We start from the raw sequence: 12,522 nt of genomic DNA, 5'->3' as shown, positions 1-12,522 counted from the left end.
TGACATTTTCTGCATGATTTGTGCATATATTTAAACTGTACATATATTTCGTCTCAGGAAGTCTGTTTGAAATTGCTTCATTGCCTGGTGTGTATACAACAGTTAAATCCTGATTAGTCGGAAAGAAACTGACAAATATGTCAGCACAATATTAGCACAACCGTATTTCACTAAAAACCTTCAGTCCAAGGAAATTCTTAGTCTTATATTAATAAGAAAGTCACAGTCTTCACACATGCTTTTGTTTTACATGAAATAGTAGCAATGGTCTACCTCAGACTCCAATTTGTATATGGTCAGACTCGTATCAATTTGTTGCATAGTGTGTCTCTGAACATTGTATCCAGATCCACTTAATAAACAGAGAGAACTTCAATAGTTACTATGTGGTCTGATTTTGTAAGTTGTAGAAATAAATGCCGATGTTTTGCAAATACAAAGCAGCACTTTTGCTGACAGGGTGCAGTTATTTCCCCTACTCACGGCAAAACCTGCATCTAATCCTGCAGTTGCCGGGGGTGCAGGTAGAAAATAGTCATTTCCCCTACTCACGGCCAAACTTGCATCTGATCGTGCAGCTGCCAGGGTGCAGGTAGAAAATAACTATTTCCCCTACTCACGGCCAAACCTGCATCTGATCGTGCAGTTGCCGGGGGTGCAGGTAGAGAATAGTTTTTGCCCCTACTTGCGGTATAGCCTGGATATGACTGCTCCGCTGCCGGGAGAAATACACATTGAAACAATCGATGCTGGTAGCTTAATTATTGTTTAGCGGCATTAGCCGCTGGTTTACTCACAAACCGCTTCAAGCGGCGTTCTGTGCAGCCGGAGGAGATGTGAGGCAGCAGTGAACATCTGAGGGTGACGGCTTCTCACTCCATGTGTGAGAGCCGGTAGCGGAAATAGTCAGTGACGCGCGTTTCGCTCGGGGAGAGCTTGGTCACACTGGATTCCAGTGTGACCAAGCTCTCCCCGAGCGAAACGCGCGTCACTGACTATTTCCGCTACCGGCTCTCACACATGGAGTGAGAAGCCGTCACCCTCAGATGTTCACTGCTGCCTCACATCTCCTCCGGCTGCACAGAACGCCGCTTGAAGCGGTTTGTGAGTAAACCAGCGGCTAATGCCGCTAAACAATAATTAAGCTACCAGCATCGATTGTTTCAATGTGTATTTCTCCCGGCAGCGGCGCAGTCATATCCAGGCTATACCGCAAGTAGGGGCAAAAACTATTCTCTACCTGCACCCCCGGCAACTGCACGATCAGATGCAGGTTTGGCCGTGAGTAGGGGAAATAGTTATTTTCTACCTGCACCCTGGCAGCTGCACGATCAGATGCAAGTTTGGCCGTGAGTAGGGGAAATGACTATTTTCTACCTGCACCCCCGGCAACTGCAGGATTAGATGCAGGTTTTGCCGTGAGTAGGGGAAATAACTGCACCCTGTAAGCAAAAGTGCTGCTTTGTATTTGCAAAACATCGGCATTTATTTCTACAACTTACAAAATCAGACCACATAGTAACTATTGAAGTTCTCTCTGTTTATTAAGTGGATCTGGATACAATGTTCAGAGACACACTATGCAACAAATTGATATGAGTCTGACCATATACAAATTGGAGTCTGAGGTAGACCATTGCTACTATTTTTTCATGTAAAACAAAAGCATGTGTGAAGACTGTGATTTTCTTATTAATATTAGACTAAGAATTTCCTTGGACTGAAGGTTTTTAGTGAAATACGGTTGTGCTAATATTGTGCTGACATATTTGTCAGTTTCTTTCCGACTAATCAGGATTTAACTGTTGTATACACACCAGGCAATGAAGCAATTTCAAACAGACTTCCTGAGACGAAATATATGTACAGTTTAAATATATGCACAAATCATGCAGAAAATGTCATCAGTTTAATTATGTATTATTGAAGTATAGAAAGGTTTTTCCCTAGAACTACTGTGACATGTGGTGGATATTAATCTTCTGACTAAGTGAACAGTGAAACTATTCCAAACACTACCTATCTATCCTTCACTTAAAACTTCCTAATTATTACTTCTGCTACTGGCAGTTCTCTCACTCTGATAAAGTCAACACTGATCCCTGCAATACTCTGGCAATCAGGGACAGTGAAAGACCTAATCGGAACAGCAGAAACAGCTAATCTGTACCTATCTTTTCAATCTGAGATTGTCAAAAACAATTGTCTCTCATCAGACATTTGATGCGACAAACGCTGATATCTGACAGCAGAACATTTAATTTTGACCTGACATCTCAGATTCTTTGACTTTTTCACTCTTTACATTTTCTTAAAAGAAAGGGATATAGGCAACCCTTTTCTCTTTAAAAATTTCCACAGCAAGGCACTCTCAGTCAGAAAACCAAGTGGGTACCTTGCACTGCTAGTATAGCAACAAGGTCGCTCTTAAGCAAATTGCAACTGACAAGCAGAAGCCAACCCTGTGCTCTTATCTGTAAATAGTGTATGGAAACACTACATTACCTCTCTCTCATCTAGCATTGGACAACAAAGTGGGATGCTGGAAAGCAGAGGAGGGAAGTAGTGACACAAAAAACACCTCTATCTCAGCCCCTACCGACTATTCTTTCTTCTGTACAAGCAGCAGTTTATGAATGGATGTGAGAAGCAAACAGGAATGGCCTGATATGTTAATTATGTACAATAATGTTAAGAGGTTTTGAATTATTACAAACCTGAAAAGGCTCTTTCCTGTGAACATTTGACATATGGTTACAAAATCTTCGCGAATGGAGAATAATTGTTTTTAATTATTATCATTTTTCTGTGTCTTAATTTGAATATTTGCATACTGAGTGAAAGGTGCAGATAAATATTTGTGATTAAGCATCTGCACCCTAATGAAAAGGTGCAGATAAATATTTGGGATATAAGAAACACTATCAATATTCCCGAAAAGTGACAATAGTCACCCTCCTTTTAAGAATCTAAAATAAATGTTACGTTTTAAAGTAATACAATAACACTAAATACATCAAATCAAAGTGTGCCCCAGGTAAGACTTAATCAGTCTTTCCTTGCATCCTACTGCAAGACCCCCTTCCTATTTGAGTTTACTGAAACTTGTTCTGGGAGCACCACCAACAGGTTATTCTGGAAGATCATCTTACAATGACAATGATGTTGGTTTAAAATCATTATACATCTATATGATGTTATGTGCGGATTCACACCTAAACTTTCTTTAAAGTTAGGTAAACTGTAATATTTGTCTCCAACATCCTGTCCCACTTGCGTATGTCACTCACACACCACTGTCACCCATATGCCACTATCACAGTGTGGCCTAATGTGTAATCGGTATTACAGTGTTTGCTATAATGTGTATTGAGCATTTCGGTGTGTTGCATAATGTGTAATGAGCATTATTTTCTCTCTCCCATTGTCCCCCCTTCTCCTCTTTCTCTCCCCTGCGCTCTTCCTTCTTCTACGCAGGAGGGTCCGCACCGCCAACGCTGTCCTGCTTCAGCCGGGTCATAGATGCTGCCAGGGTGCTGCTTCAGCTGCTGGGTCCAGGAGGGTTCTCTTTGCTACTGCCGCCCTGCTCCAGCTGGGTCCAAGAGGGTCCACACCGCCGCCAGAGTGTTGCTACACCCACCACACCGTAAGAAGCACACCAGCACTCAGACATCTCCCCCATCACTGACCTGACATCTGTACCCCCCACCTATCACTAACTTGATCGCTGTATCCCCCTGCCCCATCACAGACTGCTGCAGACCCTGCCCCTGAACCAGCTCCCCCATCACTGCATGACCTGAAAGCTGCACCATCATCCACTTTCCCCCAGCTATGAAAGTAGAAGCCTCCAGCAGCACTAACAGCAGCTACGCCATCCCCATCCTCCCCACAGAAGTGACAGTAGAACCCCCCAAGTTATGTCTTTCCCATTGGGCAGTTGCCTAGGAGCCCTAGGGGCCGACCCTAATGGGGAGGACGGCACTGCAACAGGGAGCTGCTGCGGCGGCGGTTGGAAGACAGTGGGTGCTGGGACCTTGTAGCGCTGTTTGCCGAGTAGCATGGCGGGAAGCGCTGCTGATTTTCAAAAGACTGGCTGGACAGAGAAGGTTTTTCAGAAAGTTACAGGGTTTTTTAAATTTAGTGAAATATGCCCCATTATAAAGATAGGGCATTTCAACTTGTTGAACTTGCACAGTGGCCACCAGCAGGGGGTGTATACTTAGAGAGACTTCACTAATAAGGTGTACCAAGATGGCTGATTTTATTACAGTACAGAAAGACGCTGTCATTTTCCATCCCCTCTTGACACAATGGCAACCGTTACTTTGTGTACCGTTACACTGTATGCATGGGGCTCAGTTGTCACATCCCCCCATCACACTCGGTCTGAGGGAGAGACACGTGTACACGGCACTGCTTCAGGCACAACTTATTTACATATTACCGCCTCATCTGTGATTAACTCCCTCGTTGTTGTGCCAGCTGCTGATTGGTCAGACGTTCTTTCATTTGCAATTGCACCTGACGCTTCTTGAGATCGGGCTCTACCATGTTCCTGCTGGAGGACTGTAGCGGTGCATTGGAGGGAAGCTGGGAAGCAGAGGCTGCTACTGGGGGGGACATAGAGCCCCCCCCCCAGTACAGGTCATTGTCATGAATGTAGCACCCCGAGGGGGACAGGGAGTGCCTGTCAGTGTCATGTATGTAACACCCATTCGGCATATGTCCCCTTCCCATGTACAACCCACATGAATATTCCACCTTCCCATACGTATATACACCCCTCCCCATATACATGTCCTACCCCTCCTACACATGTCCCCTTCCCATACATATATACACCCCCTCCCCATATACACGTCCTACCCCTCCTACATATGTCCCCTTCCCATACATATATACACCCCCTCCCCATATACACGTCCTACCCCTCTGTGGAAGCCGAGTTACACACACGTCATTTTAGGATAGTATGGCCGCCATTTTGGTTCGCAGAGTTGCGCAAATAAAGTTTCCATACCCGAGTATGTGTGACAAAGTGGACTAAATGAAATATAGTTAAAGGTTTAGAACGCCACACATAGCTTAGTTAGCCCTGCACACATCTGTCTGTATCATGTTTAGTACCGTTCCGTTCCGTTCATTGTGCGAAGTATTCCGGTCAATGCGAATATTTCGCAATATACACGGCCCGATAGTTATGGACATAATCCATATTCCAGGGACAGTTTCTGTTGAAAGTAGGTAACAAAGGAATCTGGATGAAACTGGTTATTATCACTGCTGACGCCGAAACCATCAAACAAAGGACTCTTAAAGTTCACTCCCCTGCACCTAGCCAAACCAGGTGTATCATCTTACCCCCCAATCACAGCTGACCTGACATACGACCTCTGACCAATAGGAATGGCCTTTGTCCTCCCCTTTCTGACCCTATAAGATAGGAGACCCAAGGCTGTCTCGGTCACTTCGGCACATCTACCTTTCCCCTGACTTTCCACCGGACTATAGTTCATCCCTGAACGATAGTGAGCTCTGACCGGACTGCGCTTCGCATATTTGATGAGACGGTAACGGTTGCATTAACGGTATTTATTCTTATTGTATTGATTGGCTGATTGTGTCTTGTATCTGTATTCTTTCCCCCTAGCAGAGCCTGTTTAGTATTCATTGTTAGTATATTGTATCATTTGTTATACCTGTTTATTCTTATTTCTGTAACCCCCTTTTGTCCATTAGGGACTTAAGAACTCCGTAAAAAGGTTGTATTTATCTCCTTATTTCTTTACAGTGGTCGTGTCTGTTTATTCGCATAATAGCGATAAGGTATAGTACGGACACTGTCCTGTAAGATATATTCGCAGATTAGAGACAAAGTACTGCGAAGGAATCTCTGATTAAGGTATTGGTTCTTGATGTACATAATACAATAAAAGGTACGCTACGCTGCGCTACGTTTTGTTCGCACGTAGTTAGGTATAAAGGGTACGTTGGTTGCGGACTTATTACGTAACCTGCGCTTTTCACTTATTGTCTCTCTGGTCATATTTAATCATCATTAACAATTGGGGGCATCGTCCGTCCGCTCCACATTCCAGAACTCAGTACCAGGTGTGCGACCCGACCTATACCAGCAAAAGGGTGGAAGTATTATCCATTGCTGGATAGGCCAGGTCCGCGGCGGTGCGGGGTTTGGGAAGTGCTAGCGTTGAACCAGGAGCACAATAAGTGAAAAACACGTGTTTAAAGTATATATTAAGTGTTTAGTAAACTGTACTTCTGCCTGCCACAAGTAGTTTAACGGGGTATAGTGTCTTGAGTTGCTTGTTCATTACAGTATATGTACCACGCGCGATAAGGTTCGCACACGTGGAGTCTGTGTTTATTATAGTACATAGAGGATCCCCTCTGTGCAAAACTATAACTTTCATTGTTAGTTACTGCAAAACCAGGGACTCCGCCACGTGGCGACAAGTCCTGGGCCTTTTACAGTAACGTAAAGCGTCTATTGTGTATTACGCAAGGTGCGCGCGCACGTGCCCACATCGGGAAAGTTTCGCATCTTTGTACGTGATTTACGGATTAAGTGCGGGATTTATTTCGCATCTTGATACGTAACTTTCGGACGGAGTTAAGGGATTTATTCCACATTTAGGCGCAATTACTGCGTATAACGAAACCCGAGCGCAACCTTGCAAATACCCTATAGAACACGTGGGTGGCCGATTCATCGGCGGCCTGTGAACAACGCACGTACACACGTGGCTGTTCATTGGTACTGCACATGCAGCACACATAGGAACTCAAAGGTGAACAGTATTAAACCACTAGCTTTATTTAAACAGTATAGTAATATACTGCGAATGGGGCGGTGATTAATAAAAGAAAATAAGTTTTTCTTTTTGTTCATTTTTTTTTTTTTTAAGCAAGCAACTCAAGCATTATTTTAATAGATTCCTATAGCGTATAATAAGGGATTTATACCTGCATAAGTATCTAGTGAAAAGCTACCGGCCTGGGAAGATTTTCTGTACAGAAATATTTCAAAAATAAGCATAAGACCAAGGTGTAACTAGCGCCCAGTGTGAAAAATAACTGAGGCGAACGGGTGTGTGACGGCACGACTCAAGCGCAGTGTAGTCCAGTGTAGGACAGTCCAGTTAGGACAGGGTGTACGTGCCGACGTACACATAGGAACTGCCCCTTCAGTGGAATTGATCCGCTAGGAGGGTACAAGTAGATACATCGGAACGCAGTTGTTTCCGATTAACTACTTTAGAAAAATCCGGTTTCTGGGGGCACAGGAAAACAAGTTTGTTGTGCCCTGGAGAGATTGGCCGCGCCTTGTAGGTCAACTAGAAGTTCGCTGCTAGTTGAGAGCTTGGCGATTGAGTATCATTGCCTCGTAGCCTTCGCACCCGCTTGATTGTGGGACTGTTCTAGGTCGCTGAGAAGTGAGTGGTTGGGGAGCTCTCAGACAAGTAATAACCCACCGGTATCTATTAAGCTGTGAACGTTTATTCCTGTAATTATGGGTAATAACGGGTCACGCTGTGATAACGTGCATGTTAGGGAGGAAGCAAGCCGGCCAAAAGGATCGGCGGCTTTTATTATGTGCAGGAAGCACGGTGAACTTGCAGTTGTTTACCAAAATAAATGGAGAAAAATGACACAAGGCAGCAAGTTAGAATTTCCCAGTGTTGGTAGCTTCGATCCGGAAATCTTATCGGCAGTAAAAGATGAAATATGCCTACTCTCCAGTCGTAAGGAGAGAGTGAAGCATATAGATATTCTTAAATTGTGGCAGAAGGAAGGACAGGAACAATGGGGAATCAGAGGACTGGCAATACCAGACGCAATCAGCCACAATATAAATGCAACCGCTGCCACAATAGAATCAGCTCCCCCACCCCCATATGTGCCGAAGGGGTTAATGACTCATAAGAAAGACATAAGTAATAATGTATCCATTGCTAACTTGTACCCTGTCTTATCCCCTTACAAGGAAACCCGAGAGGAAAACGAGCAGCTGTTGGCACTGGCCGTCTCTCATGCAATTAATATGATTGAGGGAAAAGCTCAACCCGCTGTGGAGGCCCCAGCACAGGAGGAGGAGACGGCTGATGCCAACAGCATAGTATTGGACTCAGGTAATGATGCACCACACAGCAGAGACACGGACGACTCCCAAGCAGGTCCCAGTAATGCGGATGTGGTACAAACATACCCTGTTCGCACACTGGAGGTTCCCTATGGTAAGGCAGACAGAGAGGGTGTGATACCTACCAGAAAGATGACCATGCTAAACCCATGGACACGGCTAGAGCTGCGGTCCATCATTTCAGATTTCCCTGATCCTAGGAAAGATCTGGCTCTGAGCCGGAAATTTGTAAGGGATCTGGGAAACTCTGATGAGCCCACCAACAAGGATTGTAGAATCATGTTGAGGGCCTGTCTCCCCACTCACATAGACATCCCGAAATTCATTCAGGATAGTGGATTGAAAGTGGACAAGGAGATAAATGATGAGATCAACCAGGAAAATATACGCCTGATTAACTTACAGTTGGGAGTATATTTTCCTGCGACAGTGGAATATAGCAGGATGTTTACCATCAAACAAAAGGATGGCGAATCTGCTGCTGATTATTTCGCGAAGGCCTTGCTAGCGGTATCAAGATACACTGGTGTCTCCGAGCCTAAGGACGACCCCCACCTGAGGGAAATGATTGTCTCTGGTGAAAGGGCTTAGCGAAAACCTGAGAGCCAGAGTCCAAACTTCTTTTCCAAATTGGCGTGGAATGACAGTGGATGCCCTACGGGAATCTGCTGTAGACCACGACCGTAACATCAAGAAACGCAGAGAACTGCAAACTGACAAACTGATGATGGTTAGCATCCAAGCCCTTTCAAATGCCCCAAATAAAGCTGCATACCAACGAAACACCAGAGACACAGGCAGAAAGCCCATTATTTGCTACAACTGCAATAAGGAGGGACATATTGCAGCACAATGTAGGTCAGGAAACCCCAGGAGTTACAAAACACATAGGCGAGAATGGGAATCTCACCAAGGTGAGACACGGAGATACCCAGCCCCTAGACAATGGGAGGAGACAGACAGGTCACGCAACATGCCTCCTCCCCATCTGATGGCTGACACTGTGCTAAGGGCAACCCAGGTCAGACAATAGGAAACAGGTCATACCTGTATCCTACAGCCAGTTAGACTAACACAACACCTTAGAGAGGAACCTCAGGTGAAAGTTGATATAGCTGGAGTAAGACAAACCTTTTTGGTTGATACAGGGGCGGCCAGATCTGTTCTCAACACTCCTCTTCACTTGAGTTTCACTAACAAATCAGTAGCAGCAATTGGGGTAACAGGAAAAATACAACATTACCCACTGACGAAACCAGCAGAGGTTACAATCGAGCCTCTGCATACCAAACACTCTTTTCTGTTGGCTGCAGCGGCCCCGACTAACCTTCTAGGTAGAGATTTACTATGCAAAATGGGATGTGTCATCTATTGCACCCCCGATGGGGTATTTCTGGACACTCCTAGAAATCTTACACAAGAAGTGCAAGATATGCTGGACAGTCCTCAGAGGCTAATGTTGTATTCCACTGTTGTAGAATCAAATCCATCTAGGGTAGCTGAAATTACAGCACAAATACCGAGTTCCCTTTGGACTAAAGATGGACAGGATGCTGGGCTGATGGCAAATGTAGCTCCAGTAGAGATCCGCTTAAAAGAAGGCAGGATAGCCCCAAAAATACCGCAATACCCTTTAAAACCTGAAGTTGAGCTAGGAATATTCCCAGTGATCCAACGATTGCTCCAACAGGAAATCCTAGTTAGAACTTCCAGTACGGCCAATAGTCCCATCTTTCCTGTGAAAAAGAGCGGGGGGAGGGGCTACAGACTAGTGCAGGATTTAAGAGGGGTAAACAAAGTAGTTGAGAGCCAATTCCCCGTAGTGTCATCCTAATGCAAATCCCACCTCACTGTACTCATTTCACAGTCATTGATTTGTATTCAGCGTTCTTCTCCGTCCCTTTGCACCCTGACAGCCAGTATCTGTTCGCCTTTACCTACAGAGGAGTACAGTATACCTGGACACGACTTCCCCAGGGGTTCATAGACAGCCCCAGCATCTTCTCCCAGGCCTTGCATGATTGTTTACAATCCTTTCAACCCATGAGTGGTTCGATACTGATACAATATGTCGACGACTTATTGTTGTGTTCTGAGTCACTGGAGTCATCAGTGGATGACACTAGACAGCTACTGATGCATCTCTCAGAGACAGGACATAAAGTATCAAAGGATAAGCTGCAATTATGCCAAACCAGGGTTAAGTATCTGGGCCACTGCCTTACCCAAGGGCTGAGACACCTCACCGACGACAGAATCCAAGCGATTCAAAACATGGTACTGCCACAGACCCAGCATCAGATCCGTACATTCCTAGGCATGTGTGGATACTGTCGCAATTGGATCCCAGGATTCTCTATTCTGGCATTACCACTACAAGAGATGGTTTCCTCAACTAAGCCAGATCGGGTCTCTCATACTGAGGAATCTGAGCTGGCTTTCAAGGAACTAAAGGTGAGCCTAACAAAGGCCCCAGCACTGGGAATGCCAGATTATGGGAAACCCTTTGAACTGTACGGAACTGAATCAGGTGGGTGTGCGGCAGGAGTACTTGTACAAAAACATGGTGATGCCAACCGACCAATAGCGTACTACAGTGGCCAGCTGGACACAGTAGCACGCTCACTCCCAACTTGCTTACGAAGTGTGGCTGCAATAGCACAACTAGTAAGTAAGAGTGAGGACGTAGTGTTGGGACACGATTTAACTGTTCATGCTCCCCATGCTGTCTCTGCCCTCCTAAATTCTGCCCAAACACGTCATGTGTCCTCAGCACGGTTCACTAAGTGGGAACTGGCGCTGATGGCCCCAGTAAATATTACCATCAAAAGATGCAACACACTAAACCCAGCCACATTCCTTCCTCATGTGCCCTCCAAGGCACAAAGGGTGGAGGGTGATGGGAATGTTGCTGAATATGGTAAAGCAGAGTTTAGTGAGGGTGAGGACAAACATGATTGCATGTCCTACCTGAATCAGACCTTTACAGCACGTCCTGACATAAGCGACAGCCCATTAAGTGAGGTAGACATAACCTTATTCACAGATGGTAGCTGTCATAGACAGACGGACACGGGAGAGCTGTGCACAGGCTACGCAGTAGTAGATGGAGAAGGTATTGTGGAAGCTGAACCCTTGGGACCACCTCACTCAGCACAAGTAGCGGAACTGGTGGCACTGACCAGAGCATGTGAACTGGCCAAAGGAAAATCAGTCAACATATATACCGACTCCAGATATGCTTTCGGAGTAGTCCATGATTTTGGAGCCCTATGGCGCCTCCGAAATTTCATGACGGCGGCTGGCACACCAGTGGCGCATGCGACATATATTAGGAGACTTCTGGGAGCTATTCAGCTTCCAGACAGAGTGGCTGTTATCAAGTGCAAAGCTCACACATCAGAGAAGGACCCGGTATCACTTGGTAACAGCCGCGCTGATGAGGCAGCGAAAAGGGCCGCATGCCCTGTAAATATTTTCACCCATCCTACCAACCTTTGTACACTGAACATGGTATCCACATCCAAACTGATAGACATGCAGAATTTGTGTTCCCCACAGGAAAGAGCAGTATGGAAGTCGAAGGGATGTGGCCAAGAGTCCACCGGACTTTGGAGAGATGGACACGGGAAACCAGTGGCCCCCAAGGCATACCTTCCTAGTCTAGCCGAGGCGGCCCATGGGCTGACACATCTTGGGAAGGAAGGTATGTGCAAGCTGGTAAAGGCCTACTGGTGTGCACCAGGGTTCGCTTCTCAAGCAGGTAGAGTGGCAATGTCATGCCTCACCTGTTTGAGGAAGAACGTTGGAAAAGCCATCCCAACAGAGCCATCCCACATCCCTCCTACAGAAGGCCCTTTCCAGGTAATACAAATCGACTTCATACAGTTACCACCTTGTAGAAATTTGAAATATGTATTGGTTTGTGTTGACATGTTTTCCAGCTGAGTGGAGGCTTTCCCCGCTGCCTCCAACACTGCTACCTTTACAGCAAAGAAAATATGTCAGGAGTTTGTCTGTAGGTATGGTATCCCAAAGGTCATTGAGAGTGACAGAGGCACTCATTTCACAGGAGAGGTCTTCCAAATCATGTGTAAACTCCTGGGGATTAATAGTAAACTTCATACTCCATATCGTCCCCAGGCGAGCGCCAAAGTTGAGAGAATGAATGGTACTATTAAGAACAAATTGGGTAAAGTTATGGCTGAAACAGGGTTGTTATGGCCAGAGGCACTGCCTATTGTGTTGTATAGCATTAGGACCACTCCCAGGACTCCGCTCAACTTGTCCCCCTTCGAGATATTGTTTGGTCGGCAGCCACACATCATGATAGACCCACAGGATGATCTCAAATGTAA

This window comes from Crinia signifera, chromosome 3 (assembly GCF_055691185.1).
Source record: "Crinia signifera chromosome 3, ASM5569118v1, whole genome shotgun sequence".
NCBI lineage: Eukaryota > Metazoa > Chordata > Amphibia > Anura > Myobatrachidae > Crinia > Crinia signifera.
The sequence above is the reverse complement of the archived record's forward strand: the minus strand, read 5'-3'. Positions refer to the sequence as shown.